Below are 10411 nucleotides of genomic sequence, written 5' to 3'. Positions count from 1 at the left end.
GATTGGACAGTTAACTCCCCACCCCACCCGCCTTCCAATAAACCACCCTCCTTTTTGAAGGATATTCTGGCGGAAAAAATGTGGCACTTCGCTCTTACTCCCGAGTTTATTTGGGGACAACCATATGAACCAAAAAGAAAAAAAATATAGTTTGAGCTCGCTAATCAAAACAAGCCAAGGAATCTCCCATGTACTCATGCAGCCTTGGTTTCTAATTAAAGACTATAAACGCAAAACATACGGGGCTGTAATGAAAAATGTGTCTCTTGATCCCGCCTAGCCTGGATAGGGCTCCTCTCTTAATTATTGTCTGCACGTACATGTTAAAGAGAAGACTGGACGTAAGATATTATTTGTGTGAAGTTCAAGTTGTAAGAAACTGAATTTTTCAATTTTGAAAAAAGATCAATTGAATAGGTGTAATTTTTCTTTGCTAAGGAAAATTATACATTTCAGAAAACTTAGTCATTCAATTGCCGATGTAACATGTATTTGCTATTTCATATTTTACAGGTTATACTTAAAAACCAATGCTACGGATCGAGATCAAGTTTTATGCAATCATGTAGAAACAACGAACTAAACAGATACAGAGGCTCATAAATTCTCTCCATAGTTAACACAATAGAAATATCTGCCAGATGTCAGTCAGTTCATTCAAACAATCTCCTCAGAGGTTTGGTCCCAGGGCTGCCATATGTTACAGGGGGGGGGGGAGAGAGAGAGAGAGAGAGAGAGAGAGAGAGAGAGAGAGAGAGAGAGAGAGGGGGGAATGATTTGTGATTGGTTTTAACAGATGTTAACTTCGAGCATTTTACGTTCCAAATAATATGATTTTGTTATTCAAGTCCTGTCACAATACACAGACATGTCTGTACTATGATGCACTAATTTTTGTCATTAGTGGCTATAGTGTAACGATTTTTTCGAAAATGAATGAAATTTGAAAGTGTCAGAATTTACTATCATTTTTTGCGATACAATTTCGTGAAGTTATTTTGGCCAATGCTTGTTGTTAATTCTGTGTGTTTCTATTTTGCGAATTAACATTCTCTCTCTCTCTCTCTCTCTCTCTCTCTCTCTCTCTCTCTCTCTCTCTCTCTCTCTCTCTCTCTCTCTCTCTCTCTCTCTCTCTCTCTCTCTCTCTCTCTCTCTCTCTCTCTCTCTCTCTCTCTCTCCTGATTTTTACGTCTGTAATCTGTAAAACGTAAAACATTGCAACAAAGTCATATTCCATTTACGTAAGAAAAAGTTTCAAGTGAAAACCCAAATGAATTTGAATGCTGTGAGTAATTGCTAAAATAATAACACACATAGATAACAACATACATAAATTGGAGAATCAAGGCATTATAACACATTACGTACAGTTGTCTTAAGTTTTACAGCTCTCTGATGAACTGCTTTGTCTATCGTCAGTGTTTTGGGCTCTTTAGAGAAGAAGCACAAATATCATAATGGTGTTTTGTCTATATGGCCACTTTTATCGTCTTGACACCTCTTTCTCTCTGTCTTTGTCTTTCTGTCTTTGTCTCTGATATTCTCTCTCTCTCTCTCTCTCTCTCTCTCCTCTCTCTCTCTCTCTCTCTCTCTCTTTCGTTAGGTTTTTATAAACAGTTTTGCATAATTACTACTACATGTTGTGTGTGGAAATTTCGCATTACATAATGGACAGGAATGCTATGTTGTAAATATTCATATTTCAGGTCTGTGCAAAAACATGTTGGTTGATGCAAAAAAAAGCAACAATTAACACCATTCATAATTAATAGCTGCATAGTAAATATTTTCCGAAAAGTGTATTAAAAAATCAAGCAATGTACATGTATCTGTAGTCATTATTCCTCAAGTAGCTTATTAATTCCCTTCAGTAATGTTATATAAAGCATGTAAAAAATACGAGTGAATAAATAGATGAAGTACAGACCTAACCACATGTACTTTTCCAGAGTAAAGAAATGGTGGGTTGCTCGCAGAGTAATGGTTCAGCTAAACTCGCAGTGACCGCGGCTCAGTCTGCTAATTAATAGAACCTAGCGATGAGTCTCCGAGATGCTAGCCCAATATGTTTATGTGTCTTTAATGCTTTACCAGCCGTTTTAACCGTCCTCTGTTTTGTTTTACTTTTTTCTTTCTTAAGCATGCGTTGAATGGATTTTCCATCGGAAGTTACCTTACGAACAGCCAAATGGATCATTTTTTTGCTTGTTAAGTAGAAACATGTGAAAAAAACTATTTTTACAACCTTGCATTAATTATTTGTCTTCAGGTAAAATGAAAACATGCTTTGAATTCTTGCGTTCAAACAATATTTATAAGTTGGAATGATCGAATAATCTTTGTTTTCAATTATTTGAATAATCAAACAATATCCCGCGGAAGAATGCTAACTTGAACTATTTAGCAATATGAGACCCTGAAAGATAATAGCAGGAGCTTGTAGTTTTCTATTTAAAGCAAAAAACAACAACTCATTTACAAAGAAAGAATTGGTCGACAGTTTATCTGGTTTTTCACGATTTTGAGAGAGAGAGAGAGAGAGAGAGAGAGAGAGAGAGAGAGAGACAGAGAGACAGAGAGACGCAAACTTACAGACAGAGAAGAGAGAGAGACGGGAAGAGAGATAGAAGGAGAGACAGACAGACAGGAGAGAGAGAGAGAGAGAGAGAGAGAGAGAGAGAGAGAGAGAGAGAGAGAGAGAGAGCATCATGTTTCCTTTCAGCAGACATCTTTCTCCTGCACAAGGTATATTGTAAGTGTCTAATATTTCTGAACGTCATCATTTTATGAGAAATAAGTACTTTCAGATGTTATGCATAGCTGCAATAGTTTTTTCGAGTTACTTGACAAGTACAGAGAAGTTCTGATGGGGCAAAACTGCCAATAGTATTGGCTAAGGTCAACTAAACTACCAGAAAGCAATTTGTTTAGATACCAGCGTACACCATTTCTCCTTTTTGTCTCCATAATAAGCTTTAGATAATTGAAACAACGTTTCTTATCATGAACATTGGTTTGCTTAATTATTGTTTAACCGGTACTGTAGTTGACCTGCAAAAATAAGGTCATTATAAGATAGTCAAGGTCAAGGTCCCGCCTGCTTAATTAACACTACAACAGGATTATTATGATAAGGGAACTCCAAACGTTAAACGTTTTGGTGGAAATCCGGGTTTTGATTGTGTATTATCACAAACGCATCTGTTTCTCTATAAAAATGTTTCTGCATAAACAAACAGATGATAAAAGTTACATCTAGAATTGTTTTTACTTGTCGAGTTTGCAGGGGATTGAGGACTTTGTCTTACACACTCAGAGCATGGCCAAATTCAGAAGAGGTCAAAAGTCGCTAGTTCTGTTGAAAGTTCGTAGAGCGTACGAATGCTTCATCAAACGTTTTGTACATGCAAATAAAATGTCATAGAGATATTATACAGTATTTTTCTCGCAGAGTAGAATTGCTCATATTATCACAGGTTAGAATACTGGAGTCCAGAATTATTTCATAAGTTAAGCAAAGAATGATTTTATTTTGCTTAAGTATTGAATCATTTCTAAATAACATTTTCTTTATTTAATTCAACATTAAATTCAACATATGACATGTTTTCTTTCAGTAGAATAAATTACTCACTGGAAATTTAGAAGATGAAAAAAAGACAATGTAAGGTAACATTCCAATGGATTCAGTATTAATTATCTAGAAATGTATCAACCTAATTTGTAATGAAATAAAATCAAGGATAAGGAATTTTCAATGTATAATTAAGCATGTATACAAACTATCAAAATTAAGAACCTTATACACGATCTACAAATTTATATAATGTAATTTTGTGATTTATGTGAATTTAACCACAATCTAGACTTTATTTCAGTACATTTTTTTACTACTCTAATTTTGAATTGAGTTTTGTCCTTATGTTTGATAATGACGTAGTACAAAGCCGATTATGATGAAGTAATCAGAAAGTGATATTTTGTGTGTGGTTATTGTGATTTGTGAGCACTGCTGGCTTAGAAGATGACAATTGATTCTAGTACTTTTTGCCTATTAAACGTGTGCACGTGGACTGTTTGCTTCTTTCTGACCAAATCAATAATTGCAAAGCGACGTTGTCTCAGTGTAATATATGTACATACCTCTTAATCAAATTTGTCACTTTTAAACATTTTGTTTCACAAAGTATTACAATGATACATGTACCAGGGGCGGATACAGGATTTGTAGTTGGGGGGTGGGTGGATAAAATTATTGAGGCAGGGGGTCTGGGTGCCGCCTTGAGGCCCCCCGTGGGTCCAGTGCAAAGCCCTGGTGGGGGCCGAAGGGGGCGAAGCCCCCGGAAGCTCCTGGGTTTTCGTGTATTTTGAAGGTAAAACCAGGCTCAACATAGTGGTATTTTTTTAGTTATGTACACTTTTAAAAGATGAAATAAGCAATAAAAATAAACATAGATAAAGTTTTCATTTCTTTTAATCACCAGACTTCTGCCATCTACTATTTCTCCTTAGTGCTTACTTCCTTTACACAAAAGCCTATAACATATATATAACATATTGTTACTTATACCTAATACATGTATTGGATTAAAAACAAAATATTTTAGGCATTTATGAACTCCCAAAATTAACCAGGTTATCAAAGTTACAACATTCTAATGACGTTACGGTATCCGACCCCCTATTAGCTGTTAGAAATATCTGAATTGCGTCAAATCTTCAATATTCTTATATTAAAATAGTCTATTTACCTAGAAAAAAATTCCAAAAATATACAGTAATTAATTAATGATTGCACATAGACCATCTGGTTTTAAATGCAATTATATATTCAGAAATGTTTGCGTGCATCGGAATAGGGAAATGACAGCGCAGTCTACACTTGAAACAAAACTGCTGGGATTTCCAGTCGATTCTTGGTCGAAGCCCCAAGTTCAGGGCCCTGGGGAATTTGATGCAGCCACCATAATGAAATGACCAACACTGCTTGTTTTAAACACAGTTTAATTGGCTGTCAACATGCATAAGGATCAGATGTTTATAGATGTTTATAGAGCAGCAGAATTACATTCAGCATAGCACAGCTGGTGTATCAATGAGGTGTAACATTGAGTCAGGCATAATTATAAATAAAGTGAAACACAAAATGCTAACTTTATCAAATCATCTACAGTCATGCATACTTTGAAAATTTTAGGGGGGGGGGGGGGCGTGCGCCCTCCACGCTCCCCTAAAATCCGCCAGTGGATACATGCAGTTATATATCTACATAAATCATGTCAAGAATTTAGAAAAAATATCTTCGAGTTCAGCATACGTACTCATGATAACATTCTAGATCTGTTATATCTCCCTCTCCCCTCCCCGGCCAAACACCCCCCCCCCCCCCCAAAAAAAAAAAAAAACAAAAACAAAACAAAACAAAAAAAACAAAAAAACCCCCCAAAAAACAAAAAAACAAAACAAAAACAAAACAACTACCCTAAAAAAAAACTTAACCAAACAAAACAGAAATAACTAAACAAATTATATCACTCAATGATATAATTATATCAGAATTCAGACAATTTCAGTTTCCACAGAGCAATCTAAGAAACGATCTCGCATCCTATGGAACTCTTTACATGTACGTAACATCAGAGACTAGTGTCATTTCGAAAAAAAAAATACTCAGATAATTGAGGGTTCAAGGAAATTGACATCCCAAGGTATTAAATGAAATACAAACATGTTAATATCAACAAGCCGTTGTTGCATAATATTTTTTCAAGGATACCTGGGGCCACTGACATAAACAGTTATACATTATACATCTGCCAGTCAGGTATACAGAAAAAAACTAGTTTGACTGCATAGAATTTACGCACACTCAAAAAATGCATCACACAGGTGCTTTATATTAATCGAAATTCGCTGAAGGTGAATAGTCAGAAGCTGAACTAGTTTACCATTATAAGAATATTTTTAGAAAGATATTTCGATAACTGTCTCTATGATAACAAATCAAAATTATTCCCACCACTAGTAGCTCACAGTCTGTGGTTCTGAGAGAGAGAGAGAGAGAGAGAGAGAGAGAGAGAGAGAGAGAGAGAGAGAGAGAGAGAGAGAGAGAGAGAGAGAGAGAGAGAGAGAGAGAGAGAGAGAGAGAGAGAGAGACTCACAGTCTGTGGTTGAGAGAGAGAGAGAGAGAGAGAGAGAGAGAGAGAGAGAGAGAGAGAGAGAGAGAGAGAGAGTTTTAGTTTTCCCTTGTTTTATGTTCGTTAAATCTATTTACTAAATCTACGTTAAAGAGGAACAATCCGTTTACAGTTAAAATATATTATTATAACAAAATGCAATGTTCTCTACTTGAGCTGCATCAACAGAATAGCAATACTTTTTTGTGATATAAAACTAAATTCGTAAGACAAAATCAGAATTACCGCAAAAATTCAGTAATGGTGGCGTATTACTACGCCAGAAAAAGTGTTGGAGTCGTTATCCTTTATACAAATGGATGCTATGTTGATGATATAAGGGTTTGAACATTTTTCAAATTTGCAGGAAAATACAAATTGTATAGTTGTATTTTTCAAACAAAGTTTAGAGTTTTACTTTTTTTTAATTTTACATGTACAGATTTATGTACTATGTTTATAAAATAATGCACGCATATATAATTTTGCTGCCCCATCCCCCCGGCTCAAATCCAATTCGCATCCATTTAATTCTTTGAACATGCTCGAATTCTGCAATTATTACCTTTATAGAATGAAAAACGCAATTCAAGATATAAGAAAATAAAACTTAACATTATAATATCGATATTCGAATAAGAAATACATCTTATTTACAACGGCATAAACACTCACTACATGCATGATGAGCGTGACTTGGAATTTTTTTCAGGTAAAATTTGCTGAGTAGATATTTACATGCTCCTCGATTGAGTATTATAGCTCTGTGTTACATAATAAACTGACGCCTATTTACACGTGCATGCACTTATCATGTGGATGCACGTTATCTTTTTGTCTATTACTTACCCCCCCCCCCCCCCCAACAAAAAAAAAAAAAAAAAAAAAGATCTGAAAGGCATTCATTTGAATTCTTTAATTATTCATAAAAGTTAAGTTTTTAAGAGTTACGAAAGTTTTAACTGTTTTGAATATTGGTTCCTATATTTATTTTGATGCATTTTGAGTTATATATGAACATGAATATTCTAATGTACATACTGGTGTAATTATTGTACATCGAATTTTCTAATCTTGTTTCCAGAAACAAGTAAACATATATATTAAGTAATCTAAGTCATGACAAAAAGACACCAGACTGTGTTTTCACAAATACGTGCGTACATGCAACTGTTATACTTGTAAACTACATCAAGATCTGAATACTCATAGGCGTCGGAAGCAAATTGAAAGTGGGGGGGGGGGGGGGGCTATACTAATCCTCAGAAATATTGAGAAAAAAGTAATTCCCAAAATCATGGAAATCCTAATCCGTGGGGGGGGGGGGGGGGGGGGGGGGGGGGCTAGTATGCTTCTGAATCTAACTTCTCAATCTTTCAAGGTAAATTAGGAACGATAAACTTTCCTGCGAAAAAAAGTGGGGGGGGGGGGGGGGCTGAACCCTCTATCATGCTATGTTTCTAATGGTTAGGTATAACTTTGCAAAAAAAGTGGGGGGGCTAAGCCCCCCCCCCCCCCCCCCCTAGCCCCCCCGGTTCCGACGCCTATGATACTGAAAGGAAAAAAATATGAATCAGTTTTAATCAACGGCACGGCTTGCCTTTGTCAAGATTACACATTCATGTCCATCATGCACATGTACATATACATGACATTGCATGAAGATTTCAAACAAATCAATCTGCTTTACATTTGAAGAAAAACGTTGAAAGAAATTAGGCAAATCTTTTTTTTGCACTTACGACAAAAAAAGAAAAAAAAAAGAACTTATCTTTTAAATAATTTATTCTCTTGTAATGTTATTTCAATTAGTTAACGGCCAGTTCATGTTTTTTTTTATGATTTTAATAAATCAATTACTGCTTTATTTATATGCCTGTATAGAATAAGACTGGTATATAATTTATGATATTTGAAAGCCTCTCATCCACCCTGTACAACACACTTTACCGGGAGGGGGATTAATAAAGAAAACATCTATCTTTAGATCTCCCCGCGACTCCAATGGCCGCATTCTCACGGCAAATAAAAAAAAGTGATTGTGATGATGAAAGTGTTGCAGGCAAACAAAAAGCATGTGTTACCAAATGTATTAACGATTACAGCTGACGAAACTAGCGCTGCATGCAGACAGAAATGCATGAAAAATAGCACATGCTAATCCAGCCCAGACAAGAAGATGGTGTACAATTACGTGTACCGTGAACGTGTAGGTGAAATAATATTGTCCAAAAACCACAGGTTCGAGTCGTCCAAATTCTCGGAGGAAATCGGCGTGAGTCACACGTGAACACGTGGTTTACAGACATGAAAAACACGTGAAATTATTGTTGTCATTTTAAAACCGATGAAATTAATTTCTAGTAACAATAAAAAAAATATTCTGGAAAAATATATTCAAACGGCAATACAAACTTCCTAATTAAAAAAAAAGATTTTTATTTGGTCAAAGAAATATACTAACGATGAAATAGTTTATAAAATCATTTATATTTAACCATTGGAATGTTTTTAGTAGGTTTATCGGGGTATGAATGGAGGAGAAAAAAAATATTCCATGTCAACATTTAAGGTGGCTCACTACACCTTGAAATATTTTCTCAAATCAGAAGAAAATTACTTACTTATGATAAATATCATAATGGATACGAAGATAATTAAGTCAAATAGGCAAAAAATGTGCAATTTTGGATGAAAAATTACATTTTCGAAAATTTAATTCAGTAAACATGATCAAAAGCTCCAGGCGGATTCAAACTCATGATCTGCGGTTCAGAAGCCCAATACTTTAACCATTGAGCTACGATGCTACACAACCCATTTGAATGATAAAAACAGTTTAACAAATCATTTAAATCGCCATCAAGATTGTGGCGTAGTGTCTTAAAAAGTACAAGTCTAGGTGTAGTGAGGTACATGTACATGTACATTGTTAAAAATTACTATTGACTATATCACACTCTCTAAGTCTTAGTTCTTCAATTAACTAATAAATTTCATGCGCGGATCCAGAAACCAGACACAAGAAAAAAAAATCATCGGTTGTTTATTTTCGGTTATCTTACTATGTGGATCCAGTAAATTAAAAATTTCCAGACCCTCTTCTCCTAGATACGCGCATTAAATAGTGAATAAACAATAAATAAAGATCACTGAGACACGAAAGCGTCAAATTAAAATAGCTTACATTTGTACTACCGTTCAGTATTTAATATCTCTGGAGGGGAGCGTGCATGGGTTATTCTCAAACACCATATATCACGCAGTTGGAAAACTGTAGACATCCTAATGAACCTATCATGAAAAGCACTCATTATTCCTGAAAAACTCTGTCATAGTAAATTGTATGTTGATATTTTCATAAATTTTACACGTGAATGTTACGTCAGCGCTTGGAATTTATAATTATCGGTGTTTAATATATTAGGTTCAATAAGGTTTCGGATCTCTGTATCTAACTCATTGAACAAATGATGGAGCCGATCATTATGTGAACACAAACAGAAGGAAATGCTTTAAAAGAAAGACAACTCTTCTTACTCTCCCGAATTGATCTGATATCACCTATAGATATGTAATAATTATATCCAACACACACAGAACTCTAGCTATGTATCACTATGATTAATCTTGTTAGTAGCTAATAAGCTGTTGAATTTAATATCGGTCAACACTTACTTCCATTAAAAAAAATGTAATTTCACTTTAAAGTTTATAATATAAAACTAGACTTTGACCCGTGCGTGCACGGGTTGACATTGCATTTGATATCAGACATTTACGAAATAGATACATCGACATACCGTATATTTTTGTCACTTACATAACCAAGCTTTAAGCCTACAATAATGCTATTAATTTCACTACACTCTGCTTAGGATAATCTAACTGTGTCTCGGGACAGGCATTTACCAGTGCCTCCCATATACCCGTAATGTAGCAAAAAACTGAAAAGTTTATTTCTTTTAACTAGATAAAATCATTTCAAAATGTCCAAAAGACTGTCCTAATTGAATTCAACAATAAAACCTGTAGGGTTTTGAAAAGAAATCCCACAGAATAACTTGTATTAATTTCCTGTAGTTTTTTTCTGTCTTAAGAATTTTATTTCATCCTATGAGATTTTAGTATTAAAAGGTGGGGTTAACGTTCATTTCACTTGACAGATGAGATGTACACGTTAAACAAAAGTTCATTGTTATTTTCTCTATCAGCAAATGTTAATATTATATGGC

This window comes from Magallana gigas, chromosome 10 (genome assembly GCF_963853765.1).
Source record: "Magallana gigas chromosome 10, xbMagGiga1.1, whole genome shotgun sequence".
Classification (NCBI taxonomy): Eukaryota; Metazoa; Mollusca; class Bivalvia; order Ostreida; family Ostreidae; genus Magallana; species Magallana gigas.
Note: the sequence above shows the minus strand (reverse complement) of the source record.